This window comes from Nelumbo nucifera, chromosome 1 (assembly GCF_055504915.1).
Source record: "Nelumbo nucifera cultivar China Antique chromosome 1, China Antique-T2T, whole genome shotgun sequence".
In the NCBI taxonomy this organism is placed as follows: domain Eukaryota; kingdom Viridiplantae; phylum Streptophyta; class Magnoliopsida; order Proteales; family Nelumbonaceae; genus Nelumbo; species Nelumbo nucifera.
This window is the reverse complement of record NC_142649.1, coordinates 127,388,743-127,395,098: the sequence shown is the minus strand read 5'-3', so window position 1 is coordinate 127,395,098 and position 6,356 is coordinate 127,388,743. Positions and strand designations below refer to the sequence as shown.

Here is a 6,356-nt window from a genome sequence, read left to right as displayed (position 1 = left end):
ACGATCTCATTTGAATGCACTTTGACAGATTGACTTATGCTACCTAAGCTAACTCCAATCTCGCTTAAGAGTAGACGGGCATATGGGCTTACAGGACCTCTAAAATGCATGTCCATTAACTACCCCCGAACACCGACCTACCTCTCTGACCTGGGCAGCCCACAAGCTGAGGTGTCACGCTGACCTCAGGATGACTCTTTTGCATACCAACTCTCTGTTTCGATTTCCTATCTGTCACATCTCTTCCACCTGGGCAGCTCAGTACTACCTTGACCGTTAGAGTCCCCTACCTGGGTCATTCCCCTAGATTGTCTGATGTGTTTTATCTTGTAGATTCGACATGTCCATCTCATCTAGCATCTTTCGAGTTGTCACTGCCAACAGGGACTTGGTATAGGTCGACCCTCATCAGAAGTCATTTCTTGGTAAATCTTTCATGCAAAAATTGGCATAAATGGAGAATTTTGCTTTGCAACTAGAAGAAGAAGAAAGCATTAAAGATTCGCTCAAATAAATCATTAATTACATGACGGAAACCAAAACTACAATGAAAATTATATATATATAAACAGAGTCCATGGTGGCCATGTTTATCTCCTTCAACCTACATTGCCAAAATGGGTCTAATATTCAGGGCTTTACAACTCCAAGATACACAGCATGTATAATTCCATAATGGTTTTATTTTACAGCCTATATAGGTTGTCCCTGTCTAACAACCTATTCTACCTCGGCAATCGGCAGTCTCGCCAGTATATGATAAAAATCTATACTATATATTAAAATCTGACACCGGTAGTCTAATTCGACAGCACATCCGAGATCCGACCGGATCTCCCAAATGGTAATTCAAATTCGAATCCTTTAAGGATGTCGATCTAATACAAATTCTAAGAATTTTAATAATTATTTTAAAAGAAAAAATATAATAATATGTATAAAGAAAAACAAAAAAATACGTATTTTCATCATATATATTATTATATACATGTCTTTTTATAAAAATTTTACAAAAAATGTAATATAAATAAATATTCTAATAAATATATTATTATTTTTTTATAAGTAAATATGTTTATATATATAGGGGGTGATCTGAATTCAATCCAATTTTCAATCACCTCATATTATCCAAGTTGAAAATCCGACGGAGGGCTAACCCGAATTTGACAAAAATAGGATCGGATTCATTCAAATCAAATTGGATCACAATCCGATCCACTTGCACTCGTAGCCAAGTCCATGTGGGAAGAAGAAAATAGAAAGTTATAACAATGGAAAGCAAAATATTTTAGGAGTTAGTGAGAAAATTGGAACATTGATGTACACATTTAGACTAGGGGTAATCATGGGTCGGGCCGGGCTTTGTCTTTATAACAAAGGGCTTAGGCTAGGCCTAGGCGTGACCCGACCCGCATTATGGACCTAAAAATATAAGCCCAAGCCCGGCCCTACATGGGCCTAAGCCGGGCCAGGCCAAGATTTCATGCCTATAGTAACCTGTAAGAAACTTTAAACTTAATATCAAAATAAAAGCTGCTAACATAAAAGAAATTAAATAATTATACCTTGTAATTTATAAGTTTCAATTGGTGGTTTTGTGAAATTGGTGAGAGAGAGAGCCGAGAACGGAAAGATTAGGGTTTAGTACTTTCTATATTTTATTAAGTACTAAATTAGAATTTGGTAAGATCTAAGACCCTAGGATTAAAATCTTTAATTTCCTACAAATCTCTATTAATCTCTATTTAATATATAAAACATCAATTATCAAATATTTTTAAATAATATATATATATACATAAAGAAATATAGTATAGATTTGCCCAAGAAATTAGGAAAGTGAGAGTGGCTAAACCCACCTTCAAAATTCAAGCCTAACAAAAAAAGAAAAAAAAAAAACAGAGTGGTTAACATCATTAGAAAATTGTTAACTTCAAACACGTATAATCTAAACCAATGTTCTAAACATACAGAGCCATTTAATTTTTCAAAATTTTGGAGAATACACGTTTAAATTAGGGGTGATCATTTCAGCCTGGTCCGGAAAATCCGGGCTTGGACCTAGGTTTTATATTAAGGCCCAGCCCGGGCCCGGGCCCGTATCAGGCCCGCAAAATTTAGAACATCTCCCCCTGCATAATCATATATAGGAGGATGACACAGTACTCATGTGTGACTGCGGTGATATGTGGGTAGACTTGGGCAGGAGATCTGGATTCATAAGTTACCCCTCTAGAATTGCTGAGTTGGGACAATGGAACAAGGAGAGGCCATCTTAGGTGGTCAGCCTTGTTTTAATATATAGTATAGATTAGACTTGCCCAGAAACCACTAATCCCGATTTGGGCCCACCTAGACCTGTTCATGGGTCAGGTAGCCAACGGGCCAACACGGCCTGAGGCCAAGCCCGACTTGATAATATATGTTATATAATAAAAATATATATTGTTTCATAAAAATATATACAATAATTTTCTTTGTATCTCTTCTATTTTTTTAAGTAATAATGAGATGCTTTATTATTTTTAAGTTTTCAGTGCTTTTAATATAAATAAAACACTTTTTATTGAATAAACAAGAAAAAAAAGTTTTGTATTTTCAAATTTTTGATTGGGCCTGAATGTATTCTGTTTATACATAAAAAAAAGCAAGCCAACGAACAGGTATAAGCCCACCTAAGCATCAAAATCAAGAGGTGAAGATGACCACAGGTTGGCTGCTCTACGCTCTAGCACAATACTTTGTTTATTTGCATAGATCCAATAATTGAAACAAATATGAAATAAATGTCAAAAAAATAATTACACATCAATTCAAATATCATGACCAATTGAACAAATAAAATCCCCTAATTTGTTCCTTTCCTTTTTCCCATTTAACAGATAGAGAAAAAGAAACCCTTCTAATTTCTGGTCCTATAACATCTATACCACAAAATCAAATAAGAAAGCACTCTGTACCCAACAATGAAACTGAACATCACCCCTAAATTTCTCCATTTCTGCAACTCTCTCAATTCCTGCTGTCTCAAGAACCCATCCCCATAGAAAATGCATACTCCTCCCTCTCTCACCAAGCACATTCTCCTCCCCTTCTCTCCCCCATACTCATTTATCATAAAGCACTCAAATGGGTACTTGAACAAACTCAAGTAATGCATGAAAATCCAGTAATTGGGTATGCTGGCTTTTGCTATAAAGTACCCTGAGAAGAGGAAAAAAGAACCCATAAACCCAGCTATCAAGGAGGTCCCCATGATGAAATTCGGCACCAGAGCACTGAAGCATGCAGCAAATGAATTCGACATCAATACGGGGATGCTGAAGAGAAGAGCAAACAGTAGAAGGAAAGGAAGGAAGACCAGGGTGTTGGCAATTACATAGGATGAGACTCTGTAGGCTCCTCTGGAAGTCTCTCTCATCAAAATTCTTCTCTCCTGTAAGAAAATTGGAAGACCTTCTGCTGTTGAGGAGAGCAAGAAGGTGAGACTGAAAGCAAAGAAGCCCAGTCTGGTCTGCAACTGGGCCCAGCTTCTGTCATTATTAGCATTCATGAAGATGGTACCCAGCACTACCCCGGCTACTATGGCTTGAATCATTCTTGCTGCGAAAAGTTGCTTGGTTCTGAATGTGTTATTGCAGAATCTCTGGCTTAGAATTAAGACCTCCTGAAACCGAGAATTTGGATAGAATAGATGCTTTTCTTCAACATAATCATATATAGTTCTCATTAACTGCTGCTCTTCTTGCTCATCTTCTTCTGGGTCTCTATTAACTTTCTCCAGAGTATCTGTCACACTAAGAGCGAACTCAAGCACATTTACATGTCGAGGAATACAGTGGCCAGCTTTCTTTAGCCTCTCCTCAAGGTAACACAGTGATCCATGGTGAAGAACAGTTCCATTTGATAGCAGAACAACTTGATCAAATAGCTCGAGAATACGGAAACCGGGTTGATGAATGCTCAGAACAATTGTCTTACCTTGATTCACCACCATTGACTTAAGCAATGAGACCACATGAAGAGCGGATGCAGAGTCCAAACCAGACGTCGGCTCGTCGATCAGAAGAACAGATGGGTCATGCACTAAATCAACCCCAATCGAGACTCTGCGCTTCTCACCGCCGGAGATGCCACGAGAGGAATCCCCACCGATTCTCGAACCCGCCACATGGTCCAACCCCAGCTCCTTCAGTAGTTCTCTCACTCTAGCTGCTGCCACGCTAGGCCCACCACATCCCCTCAGACGGGCACTATACATGAGAGTTTCTTCCACTGTCAACAGTGGGAAGAGCGCGTCATGTTGGGTGACATAGCCCGACACTCTCCGAAAATGCGCAGCATCCATGGGCTGGCCATTGACGAGAACCTGACCTGAAACTTTAGCCGGCCGGTTAATTCCGGCAAGAATTTCCAACAGTGTAGTCTTCCCAGCTCCACTAGGCCCAGCAATTACAGTGAGCTCCCCAGCCTTCGCTACACAATCAACATTCCTTAGAACGAATCTAGTAGTGCACCCAGAACTCCCATGGCAATATAACCATCTGTATTCGTCGACCTGCCGACATAACCTGTAAGAGAGTTTCTTGGTTTCTATTCTATACTGTGTTTTCCGGCCACCGGAAACCGGTGTCCTTACCGGTAACTCCATTCTGGAGACTGTGCCAGAGAAGGTGCAAGGGGAGGGAAAGAAGATGTGAGAAATGTGGAGGGAGAAGATGAGCTAACACACCAAACAGGGCATTTCCAGGGTTCTGGTGGGGCTTGAATTTGACGGATTCGAATATAAAAAGGTAGCTAATTACAACGATTTTCAGGTGAACCGAAAAATTGACCAGCCAGGCAGTGGGTTCAGACTTCAGGGTTGCGTTGCTTGCATTTGCATCAAGGCCGTCGATTTCCAATTGGGATCTGTTCTTCACACAGGGCGGGAGATGTTCTCAGTGGGATGCGCCTGTAAGGTCGGTGTGAGGCGCCCAATGTAAGGAGCAGATACCAACTCCCAAAGTGACAGTTTTAATTGTCGGGTCTCTGTTTTCTTGCTAGCCCTTGGGATTCTGAAAACTTGTGGACTTTGGTGGTGTTAATAAAAAAGAATATACAATTTAATTACTTAGGGTCCCACCATATTTATGCTGTTCCTTAGTTTTTCTAGGAAAGCTCACCTCATTATTTTATACCCTTCTAATGAAGGACATACAATGAAGTGTAGTGTGTCATTGGCAATAGAAATCTCACTTATTCAATTTTCTTTTATATATTTTTTAATATTTTTATTTTTTATGTATATGAAATTATTGTTTTATTTATTATATTTATTTCTTTTAATATGATGAATATATAATATTAAAGATGTTAAATGTATCATATGTTTCTATTAAATTTATGTATTTTTTATAATTGTTTAGGTTTTATTTTTTTTTTATTTTTTATGTTTTAATTCTGATATAATGAGTTAACTCACTTTAACTGGATGGTAGAATTGCTCATTCACCATAGGGATGTAAAAAGATCGAATCAAATTCGAATCAAGGTATATTCGAATCCAATCTAATCCAAAAATCCGATCGGATTTGATAGGATTCAATTTAAATTTGAATCCTATTGGTAAGTCAAATCTTCAGATCTGATCCGATCTGATTTGTTTTCTTTAAAATTAATAAATTATTAAAATAAAAATAAAATATACTAATTTAAATAAAATAAAAACAAAATTTCAAGTACTTTAATTATTTTCATCATATATATACATGTTTTTTATAAAAAAATAAATAATATAACAAATATATAAAATATATTTATAAATAAATAAATAGCATATATGTATATATATTATATTTATATTTATAAATATATAAATATATAATATATACCAGATCAAATAGGCGTGGTCCGAATCCGATCCGAATATCCAAATAGGGGGATCCGAATTCGACCAAATATGATTGGATCTCAGATCCGGATCTGATCCATTTGCACCCATAAACTCACCACGAGGATAGAAGAAGGTTTCACTTTTTGTTTAGCTGAAAAAAACATGGATTTTATATTGTTAAATGTATTAAATATATATCTAATTAATAGAATTTAGGGCCCATTTGATTCCTGGGAATAGGGGTTTGGAATCCAAATCTGAATGACCTATTCTAATTCCAACCATTTGATTGATTATAATCAAAATCCCATTCTCATTCTTAATGGAATAGCATTCCCCATTTTAAGGGAATGATCATTCCCTCTCAACAAATTTTTGGGTTGGGCCTAGGTTTTGTGTCCAGGTTTTGTGGGTTGGTTGAAATAAATACTCCCGTTTGGATTGATGAATTTACAATATGAAGTCTAAATTGAGTTGG

The 6,356-nt window shown here is 37.1% G+C and overlaps 1 pseudogene across 1 annotated transcript; it reads right to left on the bottom strand.

Annotated features, from left to right (window-relative positions):
* Positions 1–2,804: 2,804 nt before the first annotated feature.
* LOC104613104 (ABC transporter G family member 10 pseudogene) lies at positions 2,805–5,021 on the bottom strand (annotated as a pseudogene). Its single transcript, XR_016080119.1, has one exon. The product of XR_016080119.1 is annotated as an ABC transporter G family member 10 pseudogene (transcript).
* Between the last annotated feature and the right edge of the window lie 1,335 nt (positions 5,022–6,356).